Genomic DNA, 21,256 nt, shown 5'->3' on the forward strand with positions numbered 1-21,256 from the left:
ATAATATAAATGAAAATTAGGCAAGGCCATACCACCTTCCTTTTTAGATTTTTGAAGGTGAGCTTTATTAAGTCTAGGGTGTTTACCCTTCCATAGATAAGACGAAATAATAGAATCTAACCCATCAAAAAGAGCTTTAGAAATAAAAATTGGTAAGGACTGAAATAGATACAAAAATTTAGGAAAGACTAACATTTTAATAACATTAATACCACCTACAAGAGACATAAACAAGGGTGACCACTGTGTCAAACTCTGTTTTGTAGAGTTTAGAAGATTGGTAAATTTTTCTGGGAAAAGATTCTTAAAGTTCTTTGTTACTGTAATACCAAGATAAGTGAATTGATTGTTAACTACTTTAAAAGGGAGGTCATGGAATACTAAAGCTTGCGCTTCTCTATTAATTGGATAGAGTTCACTCTTATGTAAATTAAGTTTATAACCAGAAAGCTGACTAAATTTATTAAGAACTGAAAACATTGAAAGTAAGGAGGTAGTCGGGTTTGATATAAAAAGTAAAAGATCGTCAGCATAAAGGGAAACTTTATGCTCAACACCTCCCCTCCAAATCCCCATCACTCCAGCACAGCTACGAAACGCAACGGCAAGTGGCTCTTTAGCCTAATTTCTTTCTCCCTTGGCCTCCTGTCCCATGATCCTCTCATATCCCTTTTGCCAATCACCTGTCCAGCTCTTGGCTCCATCCCTCCCCCTCCTGCCTTCTCCCATCATTTTGGATCTCCCCCTCCCCCTCCCACTTTCAAATCTCTTACTAGCTCTCCTTTCAGTTAGTCCTGACGAAGGGTCTCGGCCCGAAACGTCCACTGTACCTCTTACTAGAGATGCTGCCTGGCCTGCTGCATTCACCAGCAACTTTTATGTGTGTTGCTTGAAATTCCAGCATCTGCAGATTTCCTTGTGTTTGTAGATCCAGAATTGGCTTGCTCACAGAAGGCAAAGGGTGGTTGTAGATGGTTTGTATTCTGCATGGAGGATGGTGACCAGTGGTGTTCCGCGGGGATCTGTTCTGGGACCCCTCCTCTTTGTGATTTTTATAAATGTCCTGAATGAAGAAGTAGAAGGGTGGGTAAGTATCGTTGATAATGACACAAAGTTTGGGGGTGTTATGGATAGTCTGGAGGGGTGTCAAAGGTTACAGCAGGACATTATAGGATGCAGAACTGGGCTGAGAAGTGGTAGACAGAGTTCAACCCAGATAAGTGTCAAGTGGTTTATTTTGGAAGGTCAAATTTGAAGGCAGAACATAATATTAATGGTAAGACTCTTGGCGGTGTGGAGGATCAGAGGTGTCTTAGGGTCTGTGTCCAGAGGACACTCAAAGCTGCTGTGCAGTTTGACAGTGTTGTTAAGAAACTGTATGGTGTGTTGGCATTCATCAACCATGGAATAGAGTTCAAGAGCCGTGAGGTAATGTTACAGTTATATAAGACCTTGGTTCGACCCCATTTGGAGAAGTGTGTTCAGTTCTGGTCACCTCACTACAAGCAGGATGTGGATACTACAGAAAGAGTGCAAAAGAGACTTAAAAGGATGTTGGCTGGATTGGAGAGTGTACCTAATGAAAGTATTATGATTATGATTATGAGGGCATGCAGTCCCCTTTTTATTGTCATTTAGTAATGCATGCATTAAGAAATGATAAAATGTTTTTCCAGAATGATATCATGAAAACACATGACAAACCGACTTAAAAACTAACAAAAACCACATAACTATAACATATAGTTACAACAGTGCAAAGCAATACCGTAATTTGATAAGAACAGACCATGGCACAGTAAAAGTCTCAAAGTCTCTCGAAAGTCCCATGATCTCACGCAGATGGTAAACCTCCAGCGCCGCCAACTTGCCGGTGCAGCATCCTGGAAGCATCCAACCACAGTCCACCTCCGAGTCCATCTGAAAAACTCAGAGCCTCCGACCCACCTCTTCGACATCGAGCACCGAGCACCATCTCTGCCAAGCGCTTCGACCCCGGCCCCGGCGACAGGCGATATGCAAAGCCGAGGACTTGGGGCCTTCGTCTCCGGAGATTCTTGATTGCACAGTAGCAGCGGCAGCAAAGCAGGCATTTCAGAGGTTACTCCAGATGTTCCTCTGTGCTTCTCATGGCAGTCTCCATCAAATCCAGATTGTGCACGGCCTCTAGTTACACAATATGATATTCATTCGGAACGGCCGCGCGTGATGCGTCACGCCGCCATCTTCTCCCTCCACTGGGTTTGCAGGTTGAGTGAACTTGGCCTTTTCTCCTTGGAGCAACAGAGAATGAGAGGTGACTTGATAGAGGTGTACAAGATGAAGAGAGGCATTGATCATTTGGATAGCTAGAGGCTTTTTCCCAGGGCTGAAATGGATAACACGAGGGGACATAGTTTTAAGGTGCTTGGAAGTACATACCAAGGGAATGTCAAGGGTAAGTTCTTCACAGAGAGAGTGTGGGTGCGTGGAATGCACTGCTGGTGACGGTGGTGGAGGCAGATACTATAGGGCCTTTTAAGAGACTCTTAGATAGGTACCTGAAGCTTAGAAAAATAGAGGGCTATGCAGTAGGGAAATTCAAGGCAGTTTCTAGAGTAGGTTACATGGTGGGCACAACATTGTAGGCCAAAGGGCCTGTAATGTGCTGTAGGTGTCTATGTTCTACGTTCTATGACAGAATTTCATGTTGATGTGCTCAATGGTTGGGAGGGCTTTACCCGTTATGTACTGGGCCAAATCTACTACCTTTTGAAGAATTTTCCATTCAAAGGCATTGGTGTTTCCATACCAGGCATGATGCAGCCAGTCAATATACTCTCCATTGCACATCTATAGAAGTTTGTCAACGTTTTATATGTCATGCCAAATCTTTGCAGACTCCTAAGGAAGTAGAGGTGCTGCCATGCTGTCTTCACAATTATGTGATGGGTCCAGGGCAAGTGCTCTGAAATAGTAACATCGAGGAATGTTAAATTTCTAATGTTCTCCACCTCTGATCCCCCAGTGAGGGCTGGCTCATGGGCCTCTGGTTTTGCTCTCCTGAAGTCTATGATCAGTTCCTCAGTCTTGCTGACATTGAGTAAGAGGTTATTTTTATGATACCACTCAGCCAAATTTTCAGCCTCCTTCCTGTACGCTGTTTCATCACCACCTTTGATTTGACCCACAGCAGTGGTGTGATCAGCTAACTTGGATATGGCATTGGAGCTGTGCTTAGCTGCACGGTCAAACGTGTAAAGCAAGTAGAGCAGGGAGCTAAGCACACAAGCCTGTGGTGCACCTGTGTTGACGGAGAACATGGAGGAGATTTTGTTGCCAATCTGAACAGTGGGTTAACCAAGTAAGGAAATACAGGATCCAATTGCAAAGTCTTAGAGCTTATTGATTAGTTTTCATCTGGTCTGCTCTGCCATTCAATCATGACTAATGTTTTTTTCAAAGCCATTCATTTGTCTTCTTTCCATAACCCCATTATCATTCATCTCTGCCTTATATGCACCCAGTGATTTGGCATCCATAGACCTCTGTGGCAACGAATTACACAGATTCACCACCCTCATCTCGGTTTTAAAAGGACATCCCTTTATTCTGAAGCTGTGCACTTAGATCCAAAACTTTCCTGTTAATATAGAAACATCTTCTCCAATCCACTCTTTCTGGAACCTTAAGTATCTGGTAGGTTTCAGTGAGATTACCCCCCTCAGTGGATATCAGAGGTCAATGGATAGTATGTCTCCTGAAATGGAGACAGATATCCAGAAAAGGAATAAAAATGTCAGAGATGCCAAAGTTAATTTAACAGTAGGGTAGATGTTACTAGCAAAAATTATAAAATTGATGAGTTCCACGTGGGTGCAGGAAGCATCACCAATGCAGCTGTTGACTTAACAGAGAAAGAGTTGAGGAGCGGTACCAAATAAAATTTGGAGCAAGGACTGTTTCATGTAGCCAAAGAAAAGATCATTGTTGCAAGGGCCTGTGCAAGAATAATAAGACTGTTGGTGCGGGAGAACGGGTTGATGGTTTGCTGAAAAAACAGGTAGGGTTATGACCTTTCTGATGGGAGATGGATGTATATAAATACTGGCCATTCATAGTGAAAATGAGATGGTGGGGGCCAAGGAATCAGAAGTTATCAAAATGGTGGAGGTGTATTGGATGCAGGTGGGAAAGGACTGGACAAGTAGAGACAAGATCAATAGATGGATACAATAGATGGTCCCAGCAGATTCGCAGGTGAAGTGCTGCCTCACATAGAAGGACTGTTGGGGGCCCAGAATGGAGATAAATAACTGCATATACCAAGTCTCAGCTGGGCAGTGCCTTCAGGTGGTAAACCCTGGTAGCATTAAAGGATACATCACCATGGCAGTCTGTGATGGTTCTACTGCTCAGCAATGGCAAGTGGAGAGCTGATCAGAGAACTGGGCTTTCAAAAGTGGTTTATGAAGATGACTGAATCACTGTTGAGAAACGTCTATCTGGAGCATGAAAAGCTGGAAATACACCTTGCAACACAAAGTCAGGAAATCCCTGACAGGATCTTCGTCTCAAATGATTTACTTTGCTGATTATAATGATTTAAAATAATTCTTTTACCACAAGCAGATACAGTAGGGTCTTTTACATGCCTCTTAGATAGATGCAAGGAGCTTAGAAAAATAGAGGGCTATGCACTAGGGAAATTCTAGGCAGTCTCTAGAGTAGGTTACATGGTCAGCACAACATTGTAGGTTGAAGGACCTGTAATGTCCTGTAAATTTCTATGTTCTACGTTTCTATGTAAGGTCAGAATCAGAATCAAAATCAGGTTTATTATCACCTAATGGGGTTATTATGTGAAATTTGTTAACTTCGCAGTGGCAGTTCAATGCAATACATAATATAGGAGAAAAATCAATCAATTGAACAATTAATTACAGTATATATACATTGAATAGATTAAAATTGTGCAAAAACAGAAATAATATATATTTTAAAAGTGAGGTAGTGTTCACGGGTTCAATGGCTATTTAGGAATCAGATGACAGAGGGGAAGAAGCTGTTCCTGAGTCGGTGAGTGTGTGCCTTCAGGCTTCTGTACCTCCTACCTGATGGTAACAGTGAGAAAAGGGCATGCCCTGGGTGCTGGAGGTCCTTAATAATGGACACTGCCTTTCTGAGACACCACTCACTGAAGATGTCCTGGGTAATTTTTAGGCTAGTACCCAAGATGGAGCCAACTAAATTTACGACCCTCTGCAGCTTCTTTTGGTCCTGTGGAGTAGCCCCCACCCCATACCAGATAGTGATGCAGCCTGTCAGAAGTTTTTGAGTATTTTTGTTGACATACAAAATCTTTTCAAACTCCTAATGAAGCATAGATAGAGCTAATGTATAAAGAAATAAATGTAGTGGGGCAGGAGCAGGTGGGAACAATAGTCCTATTTGTAGATCTTGGGTAAGTGAAGCAGGATCTGCAGTTTTGGGGTGCAGTCAGGTTGGAGACTGATGTGATGAGATTTTTCACAGTGCAGTAGACACAGTGTCCCTATGTCCCTGCAGTAGAGCAGGCATGAGGAGGCATCTGAGACTACAGCCCAGCCTCTTAAAAATGTTCCTTCAAAATGTAAGAATGGTTTATCAAAGAGGAGTGAGGATCCCTTGCTCAAGAAATAGGCATGGAGATGGAGACAATAGAAGAAGAGTGTGACACAATGGTGGGCCCGGAACTTTATGAAGTGCAGGCACAGTTAAGGCCTCAGATGAGGACTGACCATTCAGTATCAGAGAGATTGAAACTGGAGGTGGGGGAGAATGCTGAAGACCTGGCAGTGGTTGTAGCTGGGAAGGTGTAAAATCAGGAGAGGTTAATGGGAGAGGGGGCCTAGGAAGGCAAAATAAACTGATCAGATATTATGCATGCATCTGGTAAGTTGAATGGCATTTTTTCAAAAGGTGTATCAAAATATGTCTTAAAAATATTGGACTACTTAGCATTGAAAAAATGAATAAATTATTTGAATCTTTACATGAGCAAATTCCAGAGAGATATAATGAAATAACTGTGGATTAAATAGTGTGATGCTTATCAAATATTTGGAAATAATTTAAAAGCTGGAAGGCTTAGATAGAGAGGATGTAGAAAGAATATTTCTATTAATAAGAGAGTCTAAGATCCAAGGACATAGCCCAGTGTAAAGGGAATAAAGGGAATTCTCTTTAAAACTAAGATGAAGAGGAATTCCTTCAGCCAGAGGGTGGATAATCGATGGGATTTGAAAAGAGCAGTGAAGGCCAAGTCATTGAGTGTATTTAATGGAGAGTTTGATAGGTTCTTCATTGGTAAGGGAGTTGAGAGTTACAGAGAGAAGGTGGGAGAATGGCCTGGAATGGGGATGATGGGCAGAACAGCCTGATTCTGCTCCTATGTCCTAATATATTAAGGAACTTCACAGGAGTTTTCAAGTTAATTTCTTATTTACATCCATCATTTTAAAAAATGCATTTTCACAATAGATTAGACAGTGGATGGGTAGTTTTGAATTTATAATCTTCTATATCACATTTTGGCCATTGGTTTCTTTCCTTCAAAAACATTGAAAATATGATCTAGTGAAGACTGAAATAGCAAGGAGAAGTTACACATGTGCCACCTATTGGAGGTTTCAGGATTAAATTAGTTAATTCTGGCAAGCTATCTTTATTGACAGCAAACTTCCAGAGTGGGGGAGGAGCAGCACTGACAAGGTATTATCATTCATTTCCTCTGTAGATTTTAACCAATCAAGGTCTGTAACATATGTTTGTTTGCTTATCAATTCAATAACATCTGTGAGGAGCAGCCTGCCCATCTACAGAATTGGATTTCCACATATATTGAGGGTCATTTAAAGCCGAGACATGTCTTTTGAAGCAAAAAGGAATCTTTTACAGGGAAATAAAAACATTTTCATCACGGACAACAGTTTCTACATTGCCTGTAAATATATCAAACTTAGAAAAAGGAAGCATCTAGTTTTTCTAATATATAGAGGTCCTAGATAAGTAAGAAGATCTCCTCCTCAGATGATGAAAAAAGGGGCGAGGTGAAAGAAGTTACAAATGCTGGGAACATAACATAATGTCACTAGCCAGGACAGTGGGAAAGAATTAATAAGTAAGGATGAGATGAAATCTTAACATATGTTTCTCTTATGACAGTACTTCCTTTCCCCATTGCACATTGCTTCCCATCTCCACCCCACCTTCTCCATTATCACCTGTCACTTCCTTCATTACTCTTAACACTTCCTTTCCCTGCAATGCAATCTTCTCCAATGGTCACAAGAGGTCACTGTATTACCTCTTCTCATTTCAAGTGCATGCCACAAAAATAAAATGCTGCACTTGGGGAAAATCTGAAATCGAAACAAAAATTACTGGAAATACTCAGTAACTCAGGTAGAATTTGTGGACTTCTTATGATAACCCCTTGACCTGAAACTATGTAAATTTCTCCCAATAAACATGCTTCTTAGCCTGCTGAATTATTCCCAGCATTTTCTGTTTTTATTCCAAAAATAAACTTAGTATTTTCAAAATACATACAAACAGATTTTCTTATTTGAAAGTAGTAATTGCAAAACAATGATCATAGGATATTAGCATGAAGGCTGGAAGGGGTATAATAGAGTGGACATAGGAAACACGTGTATATACTCTATGTCTAGAACAAGGGAGTGCATGTTGGAGGATTTTATTTAAAGGCAGTGGGGCGAATCTGAATTCTTTAATATATGTAGGATGAAAATAACAAACTTAGGGGACCAATGGTACTGTACTTGTTAGCACAATGTTATTACAATAAGACCATAAAACCATTAGTTATAGGAGCAGATTTAGACCACTTGGCCCATCGAGTATGCTCTGCCATTCCATCATGGTTGATCCATTTTCCCTCTCAACGCAATCTCCTACCTTCTCCCCGTAGCTCTTCATGCCCTGACTAATCAAGAATCTATCAACATCTGATTAAATATACCCAATGACGTTGCCTCCACAGCTGCCTATGGCAACGAATTCCATGTATTCACCACTCTCTGGCTAAAGAAATCCCTCCTCACCTTTGATCTAAAAGGATGTCCGTCTATTCTGAGGCTGTGTCCTCTGATCTTAGACTCCCCCCACGTAGGAAATACCCTTTCCACATCCACTCTATCAGGGACTTTCAACATTCAAATGGAATTCATTCTTCTGAATTGCAGTGAGTAGAGGCCAGAGCTATCAAACACACTCAAATGATAAGCCTTTTCGTCTGGAATCATTTTTGTGAACCTCCTTTTAACCCTCTCCAATGTCAGAACATGAATTCTTAGATAACAGGCCCAAAACTGTTCACAATACTCCAAGTGAGGCCTCACCAGTGCTTTATAAAGCCTCAACATTACACCTTTGCTTTTATATTCTAGTGCTTTCAAAATGAAAGATAACATCACATTTGCCTTCCTCACCACCGACTCAATCTGCAAATTAACCTTTAGAGAATCCTGCATGAGGACTTACAAGTCCCTTTGCACCTCAGATTTTTGAATTTTCTCTCCATTTAGCAAACAGTCCAAAGTGCATGACCATACACTTCCCAACACTGTATTCAATCTGCCACTTCTTTGCCCATTCTTCGAGTCTGTCGAAGTCCTTCTGTAGACACTCTGTTTCTTCAAAACTACCTGCCCTTCCAGCTACCTTTGTATTGTCCACAAACTTGGCCACATAATCATCAATTCCTTCGTCCAAATTATTGACGTGCAACATAAAAAAGCGGCCCCAACACAGACCCCTGTGGAGCACCACTAGTCACCAGCAGCCAACCGGAAAAGGTTGTTCCCACTCTTTGTATTCTGCCAATCAGCCAATTCTGTATCCGTGCTAGTATCTTTCATGTACTACCCTGGTCTCTTAACTTGTTAAGCTGTCTCATGTACGGCACCTTGTCAAAAAACCTTCTGAAAATCCAAGTACAAAACATCCACCAATTCTCTTTTGCCTATCTTGCTTGTTATTTCTTCAAAGAATTCCAAAAGATTTGTCAGGCAAGATTTTCCCTGGAGGAAACCATGCTGAATACGGCTTATTTTATCATTTGCCTCCAAGTACCCCAAAACCACATCCTTAACAATCAACTCCAACATCTTCCCAACCACTGAGGTCAGACTAACTGGCCTATAATTTTCTTTTTTCTACCTCTCTCCCTTCTTGAAGAGTGGAGTGACATTTGCAATTTTCCATTCCTCTGGAACCTGCCAGAATCAATTGATTCTTGAACGATGGTTACTAATGCCTCCACAATCTCTTCAGCCACCTCCTTCAAAACCCTGGGGCGTGCGCCATTTGGTCAGGTGACTTATCTAGTTTCAGACTTTTCAGTTTCTCAAGAACCTTCTCCCTAGTAATTGCAACTTCACTCACTTCTACCCCAACACTCTCAAACTTCCGGCATACTGCTAGTGTCTTCCACACTGAATACTGATGCAAAGTACTTATTCAGTTTGTCTGCCATTTTCTTGAGCCCCATTACCTCTCCAGCGTCATTTGCTACCAGTCCAATATCTACTCTGAAGAAATTTTCATTATTCTCATTAATATTATTGGCTAGCTTACCTTTGTATTCTATCTTTTCCTTCTTTATGATTTTTTTTAATCGCCTTCTGTACATTTTTAAAAGCTTTCCAATCCTCTAACTTCCCACTAATTTTTGCCCTTTCTTTGGCTTTTATGTTGGCTTTGACTTCTCTTGTCAGCCATGGTTGTGTCATCATGCCTTTAGAATACTTCTTCATCTTTGGGATGAATAAGTCCTTCGCCTTCAGACTTGCTCCCAGAAATTCCAGCCATTGCTGTTCGACTGTTATCCCTGCTAGTGTTCCCTTCCAAGCAATTTTCGCCAGCTGCTCTCTCATGCCCTTGTAATTCCCTTTACTCCACTGTAACACTGATACATCTGACTTTAGCTTCTCCTTCTGAAATTGCAGGATGCATTCAATGTATTCATCCTTTTCAATTTTGTCTGCCTTTTACATGATTTTGCAACATCCCGTTGATTGCAAATTTGCCTTCTCATCAGCCTTTCTTTGCTAGCATTTTCACTATGCACTTCCTCTGTTTGTAAACCAACTACCCCAACCTCAGCACCATCACTCTGGCTTCCATCCCCCTGCCAAATTAGTTTGAGTCTTCCCGAACAGCACTAGCAAACTTGCCCTCAATCATATTGGTTCCCCTCGGGCTCAGATGTAACCAGTCTGTTTTGTACAGTTCGTACTTTCCGCAGAAGAGATGTCAACAGTTCATAAAACTGAAACCCTACCCCCTGCACCAGTTCCTCACCCATGCATTCATCTGCCAGATCATCCTCTTCTTGTCCACACTGGCACGTGGCACAGGTGGAAATACGGAGACTACTGCCCTGGAGGTCCTGCTTTTCAGCTTTCTACCTAGCTCCCTAAAATCGCTCTTCAGGACCTTCTCACCTTTCCTACCTACATCATTGGTGTCAATACGTACCGAGACATCTGGCTGCTCACCCTCCCCCTTTAGAATGCCGTTAACCCAATCTGAGACATCCCTGACCCTGGCATCTGGGAGGCAACATACCATATAGGTGTCTCTATCACACCCACAATATCTCATCTCGGAGTCTCTGACTATGGAATCTCCTATCACCACTACAGGCCTCTTCAGCTCTGTTCTCTTCAGAGCCACAGCACCAGACTCGGTGCCAGAGACCCAGTCACTGTGACTCCACCTTCCCCCCCCCCCCGTAGGTCATCCCCTCAACAGTATCCAAAGTGGTATATTTATTATTGAGGGGAATGGCCACAGGGGTACTCTGCACTGGCTGCCCATTTCCCTTCGTCCTCCTGACAATCACCCAATTACCTGCCTCCTGCATCCCAGGGGTGACTACCTCTCTGTACCTCCTATCAATCATTTCCTCAGTCTCTCATATGAGCTGAAGGTCATTGAGCTGCAGCTCCAGTTTCTTAACACGTTCTCTGAGGAGCTGCAGCTTAGTGCACATGGTGTAGATGCGGTTATAGTCTGCCATAGTTGGATGCATCAGCAAGGGAGATGAGGCTGAGTACAGGGCTACAGTAGGAAACTTCGTCACATGGTGTGAGCAGAATTATCTGCAGCTTAATGTGAAAAAGACTAAGGAGCTGGTGGTAGACCTGAGGAGAGCTAAGGCACCGGTGACCCCTGTTTCCATCCAGGGGGTCAGTGTGGACATGGTGGAGGATTACAAATACCTGGGGATACGAATTGACAATAAACTGGACTGGTCTAAGAACACTGAGGCTGTCTACAAGAAGGGTCAGAGCCGTCTCTATTTCCTGGGGAGAAGGAACTCCTCCCATGGAGAGTCAGACACCCTGAGCCAATAAGCTGGTCCTGGACTTATTTCCTGGCATAATTTACATATTACTATTTAATTATTTATGGTGCAACTGTAATGAAAACCAATTTCCCCCAGGATCAATAAAGTATGACTATGACTATGACTATGTTATCTGGGATGCTGGAGGTCTCCCAGAATTCCCACATCTCACAAACAGAACTAAACAGTGCTCCTGGGGCCACTCTCACTGCACTAACAGTGCCCTAACAGGCAGGGCTCAGGGCTTTGGAATTTGGAGCTCTAACCAGTGCCACTAATAAAAAGTTTGTACATCCTGCTGCTGAATGTGTGCGTTACCTCTGTGTGTTGTGATTTCCTCCCACATACTAAAGATAGACTGGTTATCAGGTTAATTAGTCACTGTAAATTGTTCTTTGATTATGTGAGGGTTAAATAGTGGGTTGCTGGGTGCTGCAGCTCATTGGGTCAGATAGGCCTGTTCTGTACTGTATCTTTAAATAAAATAAATAAAACAGGGGATGGATATGAGAACAGACTATGAAGTAGTGATTAGTTGAAAAACATTTTCTTGGAGCCTCCTCCCTTTTGAGACCAGATGGATGAATGATCCATTTTTATACTTCAGATTTTTCATCCTAGATATATATTGGGGAAGACAAAGACTGGGTCATATGGCAAAATATTCTGACATTGGAACCATACGTTTGATTTAGTATGTTTAATTCCCAAGGATCAAAGGATAAATTCAGTTCTTGATTGAAGGTATCTCACATTAATTGATAGATAGATACTTTATTGATCCCAAAGGAAATTACAGTGACACTGTAGCATTACAAGTGCATGGATATACAAATATTAGAAAGAGAAGTAAGAAAGAATGAAACTAAGTAAGATGTACAAGATTTACAAGTCAAAGATTACAAGATCACTTCGCCGGCAATGGGTTTATCATTATAGAGCCTGCTGGCCAAGGGTAAGAAAGACCTCATACAGCGCTTTTTGGACCAGTGCAGTTATCTTTCTCCATTACTGCAAGTGCTCCTCTGTTCAGCCAAGATGGCATGTAGGCAATAAAAAACATTGTCCAGAATTTCAAGGACTTTTTGGAGGGTCCTTTGTTCTACCACAATCTCCAGTATGTCCAGTTTGACTCTTATAACAGAGTCAGCTTTTCTAATCAGTTTGTTGAGCCTGCCTGCATCACCCATTGGCTGATGTCATTGCCCTAGCAGATTTAACAAGTAGAAGATTGTACTGGTGACAACAGACTGGTAGAACATGTGAAGCAGAGGCCTGTGTTCCAGGGTGATCAATATCAGTATGTATCAAGTTACTGATTTTTTCATCTGTACCTTCTTTCTTTATCTTAATTTTTCTTTTTGGTGGGAACTTTCTACATAGAGACATATAGAACTCATAGTTGGATACATAACAGAAACAGGCTGTTTGACCCATTTAGTCTGTGCAGACAATCAAAGCTCTCATGCTGGGCTCCACAACCCTTTTGAACAGACAATTTCAAAATTTCATCACCTTCTAAAAGAAATGTCTATGCGCCTCAATTTTACATGGCCACTCCCTTATTTTATATCTTTGTCTCCCACCAAGGTGGATTGACGACTACTCTGTCATGCCACTTCAGAGTATTATATGTTTCAATAAAATCACCCTGACTCAGAACTCTAAAGAATACAGAACCGACTTCTTTAGCCACTCATGACCCACTTCAAATTCCAGAAATTAGCTTGGTGAATCACATTTGCACTGCCTCCAATACATGTAAATCCTTTCTTAAATAAGGGACCCAAAACAATGCTCAGTACTCCATGTGTAGTATTGACAACACCATATGTAAATGTAACAATACTTAGCTATCCATTTGATTCCTTTAACCAAAAGTGCATGACTTCATGCTTTCCAAATTAAAATCCATTTGTTAAGTTTTTGCCCACTCACTTAACCCATCTATATGTTGTTGCAAAGTACAAAATCCTCATCACAATTTTCTGTCCATCTATTTTAATTTCATAAGCAAATTTGGATACCATACATCTTAGACGATGTGTTGGAGCCTCTGCATCCAATACATCATTCTCCGCAATGCCTGCCAGATCCAAAGGGATCCTACAACCAAACATATCTTTACCTCCCCCACCCCATTCTCCTCTTTTCACAGGGACTTCTTCCTCCGTGATTCCCTTGTCCATTCATCTCCACCCACTAATCTACCTCCCAGCACCTAAATGTGCAAATGGCCAAAGTGCTACACCTGCCCATTCACCTCCTCCCTCACCTTCACTCAGGGCACCAAACTGTTCTTCCAGGTGAAGCAACACTTCACCTGTGAATCTGCTGGGTCTTCTATTGTATCTGTTGCTTCTGGTGTGGCCTTCTACATTGGTAATACCTGCTGTAAGTTGGGGGACTGCTTAGTCGAGCGCCTCCACTCCAACCGCCTAAAGCGGTGCTTCCTGGTGGCCAATCATTTTAATTTGCATTCCCATTCCTCTTCCAATATGTCAGTCCATGATCTCCTCTTGTGCCATGATGAGGGCACCTTCAGGGTGGAGGAGCAACACCTAGGTCATCTCCAATCTGTAGGCATGAATGTCAATTTATCTTTCTGGTTAAAAAAATTTCCCTCCTCCTCCCCTCTTCTTCTATTCCCCACTCTGGCCTCTTAACTTTTCACACATGCCTGTCACCTCCCCCTCATGCCCCTCCTCCTTCACTTTCTCCTGTGGTCCACTCTCTTCTCCTTTCAGATTTTTTCCTCTCCAGGCCTCTACCTTTCCCACCCAGCTGACTTCAGTTATCACCTTCTAGCTATCCTCCTTCCCTTCCCTCCACCTTTTTATTCTGTCTTGCCCTTCCTTTCCAGTTCTGAAGAACGGTCTGAGCCCTAAACTTCAATTGTTTGTTAATTTCCTGCCTGGTCTGCTGAGTTCCTCCAGCATGTTGTACGAGGGGTGATTGATAAGTTTGCGGCCTCGGTTAGAAGGAGATGAGTTATACAGCTCTCGTTACATGAACATGCAGTTCAACTCTTTGAGTGATTATGCAGAAAGTTTGAAGTTAATAACTCATCAGGGGTGATTGATAAGTATGTGGCCTAAGGTAGGAGATGATTTACTAACTTCAAACTTTCTGCATAATCACTCGAAGACTTGAACTGTGTGTGCATATAACAAGAGCTGTATAACTCAACTCCTTCTACCTTAGGTCACAAACTTATCAATCACCTGCTGTGGACACTTTCTGGAAGGTTCAAGATCCATATGCTCCACAATCGCTAGACTAAGTGTGTAAATGTAGGAGGGGACTATGTTGAAAAATAAATGTGCTAGGTTTTCTAAAATTGACTTCTTCCACCTTAGGCCATGAACTTATCAATCACCCCTCGTATATGCTACCTTACATTTCACCCTATTCTCCAGATAATTAATAAAAATAATAAATAGCTGAGAACTAAGGACTGACCCTTGGGATACTACACTAGTTACAAACTTCCAACCTGAAAAGAAACTCATTATCCAGATTCTCTATATTTAATCCATTCTAACACACTATTCCCAGTACTTTGTGCTCTTATTTTATGCAAAAGCCTTTTATGTGGCACTTCGTCAAATCGTTTTTGGAAATTTAAAGCACTATTTCTTTCTATAAACTTTTCTTGTTACATCCCTGAAAGGTTCTAGTATAAATTTGTCAAACATGATTTACCTTTCATTAAAGAATATTGACTTGGTTTGATTACATTAACCTTGTCTAAAAGGCTAGTTATTTCTCCTTAAGTTTTCAGCTCCAGTATCTTGTCAACAACAAACATTAACTAGCAGAGCTACAGTTTCCTACTTTTTTGCCTCCTTTTCTTCTTGAACAAGGTAGTGACATTTACCATGCTTCAATCTATTGGTACTCTCCCAGACTCGAGTGCATTTTGGAAAAACTTCCACCAGTGGCTCCACAATCTCTGCAGCTGCTTCCTTTAACAAAAATCTAAAGGCTGTGTCATGTTTGTGCAGGCAATATAGATCTGAAGCAATATTTTTTTTCTTTCCACAGATGCTACTTGGCTTCCTGAATACTTCTAGTATTTTCTGGTTTTATTTCAGAACAATCCTATTTTTGTTTATTATTTGCTTTGCACTGAGCATAATTCTACTGTTTTAATTACTCATGCACATTTTCTGATTATTATTCACTGTACTATTTATTTAAGTAGTTCCCAGTGTTATTTGGAGAAACCCCAGCAATATTCCATCTAAAATGTCTCCAGTTCACTTATCAAAGATATTCTGAAATATTTTTATATTCTCAGTTGGTTTCAGAATAATCATGTTCAATTGAGGGTGTTTTTCATTTGTTTGCCTGTACAAGAACTGTCATGGCCTTTCCACGTTCCCTATTTTCTCCAGTTTAATTGGTCTCAACTGATTGACAGAAAAGCAGATGTCAAACACCATGCACCAATTGGCTGTTTTTCAGAAGCTTAAATCAAAGCTCACATGTAGGAAACACAACCAGGTTCTCTCTAGAGGAATTATGTGACAAAAAGATGATGGTGCCGCATGCTTGCTAAACTTGAAATTTACTGGGAGAGTATGCCCCACAATTCACTACTTTTGAAATATGCAAAATGTCAGGTGATAGGAAGACTAGAATTTGCAAAAATACAAAAACCTCCAAATGCATTATAGGTTGAATCAACAATCAGTATTTGTTGGTAATAATTCTAATAAATATTTATACATATCTGATTTTGGAGGCATTTTTACAAAGTCTCCTTATAAAAGCATATGCAGCATTCCTAGCTAATCAACCTGAATCTTTACTCTGTAACATTATCATAGCAGAGTTGAAATCAAAAGGTTCTCAGTTAAGAAATGTAACGGAGACGCAGACATTTTATATTTCGTGTTTCTGAAGGTGTTCTCTTGTTACTAAAAGCAAAAACAAAATCATGTGCCTTTAGCACCTTGAACCTTTTGGGGATTGAATCATCTGATAGTGTTGTTCAAAGTACAAATGAAAGCATTAAGATGGAGCCTGACTAATAACGTCAAATCATTTCTGCTGTTGACAGACTATTTTCAGAAACAACCAGCAATCCTCAGAAGAATAATCTGCATGAAACAAACAAAGGCAACTGCATTTGTTGCTCTAGAAATATTCAATGGAAGTATGAAGGTAAAATTCACTCTGGCCTACTTGATGACACAAACCGGGCAAAGAAATGTCTTCTGTATCCGAATGAATAAATGAGAACTTGGGGTGAAAAAAATGTGATTGGGGTTAGATTAGCATAAATCAGTGCTTGAGGGTCAGCACATAACTGGCAGGCCAAATGGTTTGTTTCCATGCTGAAAGACCATTCATTCCATGTTTGAGGTTTCATCACAGAACTCCCATCTATTAGTCCAGTAAATGAATCACTGTCCACTGGCTAGAATTTGCTGTTGTCACTAACAGCAGGTGGCAACCAAATTAACTGTTTTGGTAATGACTTTTATTGAATCCATAGGACAATGCAAAATTATTTCAAATAATATTTTCACATCAAACACAGAAAAACATTGGTCATCATTTCCTATATTTAAAATTCTGGCAGTTAATGTATTGTAAGAGGTTGAACAGAGTAAACAGTGGTAATACATTATAAATTCTGTTTATTCACGTAAGTGACAAAAACTGGCTGCGATTATAAATAAAACATAAGAAAGTGGAAGTGGTGCCATTGATCATAAAACTGCTATCAAATCATATATGATAAAAAATGTAAATTGGGTGGAAAATTGCTCAGATACACGTATGTCCAGACCACACCAAACATAAGGAGAAATCTAATTTGGCTAATTACTGCCCACTTTCAATCAAAGTTATGATTGATAGTGCTAATAATTGGCACTCTCAAATAAACTAACCAATTCTCAGGTTATGTTTTACTAAAACGGCTTAGTTCCAAACGTGAGTTGAATTCCAGAGATGAGGTGAGAGTGACTGCCCTTGACCTGTAGATCACCAATGACCAGAAACTTAACTGTATTAACCACATAAGTACTGTGGCTACAACTGGTCAGAGGCTGGAAAGCCTTTAGAGAGTTAGAAATTTTGTTACTAACTCTAAGTTATATCTCAGAAGCATGACAGAATACTCTGCATCTGTTTCTATGCATGCGACTCAAAGAGCATTTTAGAAACTCAAAACTATCAAAATCAAGCAGCCTACTTAATTGGCACTTATTCACCTCCCTAAATGTCCACTCTTTCCACCAGAGGCACACCTGCTAAATGCACTGTGGTTTCCTGCCTAAGCTACTCCTCCCAAAGCTGCAAGCTTCATTAGCAAAATAAACAAGTCCAGCAGACATATAGGTAGAGTGGCATGCAACAGTTTGGGCACCCCTGGTCAAAATTTCTGCTACTATGAATAGCTAAGCAAGTAAAAGATGACCTGATATCCAAAAGGCATATAGTTAAAGATGACACATTTCTTTAATATTTTAAGCAAAATTACTTTTTTTATTTCCATCTTTTACAGTTTCACAATAACAAAAAAGGAGAAGGACCCGAAGCAGAAGTTTGAGCACCCTTTATGGTCAGTACATAGTAACACCCCCTTTGACAAGTATCACAGCTTGTAAACACTTTCTGTAGCCAGCTAAGAGTCTTTCAATTCTTGTTTGGGGGATTTTTGCCCATTCTTCCTTGCAAAAGGCTTCTAGTTCTGTGAGATTCTTGGGCCGTCTTGCATGCACTGCTCTTTTGAGGTCTATCCACAGATTTTTGATGATGTTTAGGTCGGGGGACTGTGAGGGCCATGGCAAAACCTTCAGCCTGCGCCTCTTGAGCTAGTCCATTGTGGATTTTGAGGTGTGTTTAGGATCATTATTCTGTTGTAGAAGCCATCCTCTTTTCATCTTCAGCTTTTTAACAGATGGTGTGATATTTGCTTCCAGAATTTGCTGGTATTTAATTGAATTCATTCTTCCCTCTACCAGTGAAATGTTCCCCGCGCCACTGTCCGCAACACAAGCCCAAAGCACGATCGATCCACCCCCGTGCTTAACAGTTGGAGAGGTGTTCTTTTCATGAAATTCTGCACCATTTTTTCTCCAAATATACCTTTGCTCATTGCAGCCAAAAAGTTCTACTTTAACTTCATCAGTCCACAGGACTTGTTTCCAAAATGCATTAGGCTTGTTTAGATTACAAAGACACGCAGTCCTCTTTTATTGTCATTTAGTAATGCATGCATTAAGAAATAATACAATATTTCTTCCGGTGTGATATCACAAAACACAGGACAGACCAAGACTGAAAAAAACTAAGAAAACGAGATGTTCCCTTGCAAACTTCTGACGCTGAATTTTGTGGTGAGGACGCAGGAAAGGTTTTCTTCTGATGACTCTTCCATGAAGATCATATTTGTGCAGGTGTCACTGCACAGTAGAACAGTGCATCACCTCTCCAGAGTCTGCTAAATCTTCCTGAAGGTCTTTTGCAGTCAAACGGGGGTTTTGATTTGCCTTTCTAGCAATCCTACGAGCAGTTCTCTTGGAAAGCTTTCTTAGTCATCTAGACCTCAACTTGACCTTCCCCGTTCCTGTTAACTGCCATTTCTTAATTACATTACGAACTAAGGAAACAGCTACCTGAAAACGCTTTGGTATCTTCTTATAGCCTTCTCCTGCTTTGTGGGCATCATTTATTTTAATTTTCAGAGTGATAGGCAGCTGCTTAGAGGACCCATGGCTGCTGATTGTTGGGACAAGGTTTGAGGAGTCAAGGTATTTATAAAGCTTTGAAATTTGCATCATCTGGCCTTTCCTAACAATGACTGTGAATAAGCCATAGCCCTAACAAGCTAATTAAGGTCTGAGACCTTGGTAAAAGTTATCTGAGAGCTCAAATCTCTTGGGGTGCCCAAACTTTTGCATGGTGCTCCTTTCCTTTTTTCACTCTAAAATTGTACAAAACAAAAATAATACACTAATCTTGCTTAAAATGTTGAAAAGAATGTTTCATCTTTAACTTTATGACTTTTGGAGATTAGTTCATCTTCTACTCACTTAACTATTCACAGTAACAGAAATTTTGACCGGGGTGCCCAAACTTTTGCATGCCACAGTACACAACCATCAGCAGGTTTTTCTTTATCTCATGCATTGTCTTGATCCTTTATGTTTGAGTCTCTCTCTCATACATAAAGTAGCATGCATTATGTGTTACAAGTCTTGATACCTGTCAGTTGAATATCACAAGTTCCTCCTGACATGAAGGTAGTGGAAGTATTGCTTGAGAATGCCATATGTATGCTGTGTAATTCTCTTTGTGGCAGCATGGCTAATCATTGTAAGCCTGCTCCTCCTAATCAAACTCAGCAGCCTCTTCACGGGTGGATAAATCTTGTCTTATAGGAACTAACTTCTAATTTACAATATTAGATTAGATTAGATTAGATTATAAAGACATGCAGTCTTTCTTATTGTCATTTAGTAATGCATGCATTAAGAAATGATACGATGTTCCTCCAGAATGACATCACAGAAACACAAGACAAATCAAGACTGAAAAACTGACAAAAACCACATAATTATAACATATAGTTACAACAGTGCAAAGCAATACCGTAATTTGGTAAAGAACGGACCATGGGCTCAGTAAAAAAAAATCTCCAAGTTTCTCAAAAGTCCCATCATCTCACGCAGACGGTAGAAGAAAGAAAAAAAACCCTCCCTGCCATGAACCTCCAGCACCGCAAGCTTGCCAATGCAGCACCCTGGAAACACCCGACCACAGCTGACTCTTGAGTCTGTCCGAAAACTTCGAGCCTCCGACCAGCCCTCCAACACTGAGCACTGAGCACTGAGCACCATCTCTGCTGAGCGCTTCGACCCCGGCCCCAGCAATAGGCAATAGGCAATAGGCAAAGCCGAGGATTTAGGGCCTTCCCCTCCGGAGATTCTCGATCGCACAGTAGCAGCAGCAGCGAAGCAGGCATTTCAGGAGTCTCTCCAGATGTTCCTCCGTGCTTCTCACATCTGTCTCAATCAAATCAGGATTGTGCACAGCCCCTACTTAACAAATACAATATCATTTCGGAGCGGCCACGCACGCTGTGTCGCGCCACCATCTTCTCCTCCCCTCCATGTACAAAAATTGATTTAAATGTTGATTTAAATGTAGTTGGAAAAAAAGCCTGACACAGCCTGATAAAATCAGGATGGGTGCCAAGATAAAGGACATTAATCTACCTTGTGCACTACCCTTAATTATATATCAACTGCCTATTGATACATGGGGATTCCTACAGCTCATGAAAATTATCGTTTAGAAGGGGAGCACAAAAATAGAGCATTACCTTCAATACACACAAAATTCCAATCTGCAATAGTATGGAAATTAGACATTAACAAATCTGAATCAATTAAACTATAATTTTAAGGAAAGAATGTCAATGTGGTCATTACTCCAAATGCTTTAAGAGGCTGTTAGTCAGACACAGAAATATGCAGGGAATGGAGGAATACTGGTCATGAACAAGCAGAAGAGAACTAGTTTAATTCAACACTGTTTGGTGCAGGCTGTATGGGCCAAAAGGCCTGTTCTTATGCTTTATTGTTCTATATTCTAGGTTCTATGTTCTATGACTTTAAAATTTATCAAAGTGCAAACAAGACATTTTCTACTGATTCACAATGACTGAAACTAATTATTGCTACATAAAATATAGAATCTAACCAAAAGAGTGATGGCAATAGAATTTTGAGAAGGAAACATATTAACATGCAGCAATCCCGTTTTATAATCAAACTTATAGTGTAACTACCATGAATTATTATGAACTAATAATTACAAAATGAGCATGATGAA

The 21,256-nt window shown here is 40.7% G+C and overlaps 1 long non-coding RNA gene across 1 annotated transcript; it reads left to right on the forward strand.

The window, feature by feature from the left end:
• The first annotated feature begins 3,267 nt into the window (after positions 1–3,267).
• Positions 3,268–17,978, forward strand: LOC140200461 (uncharacterized). The gene is made up of 3 exons (XR_011886637.1): positions 3,268–3,343; positions 16,467–16,570; positions 17,922–17,978. It is a non-coding gene; the product is annotated as an uncharacterized lncRNA (long non-coding RNA).
• Positions 17,979–21,256: the final 3,278 nt, after the last annotated feature.

The sequence above is a fragment of the Mobula birostris genome, chromosome 7 (assembly GCF_030028105.1).
Source record: "Mobula birostris isolate sMobBir1 chromosome 7, sMobBir1.hap1, whole genome shotgun sequence".
NCBI classification, from domain to species: Eukaryota; Metazoa; Chordata; class Chondrichthyes; order Myliobatiformes; family Myliobatidae; genus Mobula; species Mobula birostris.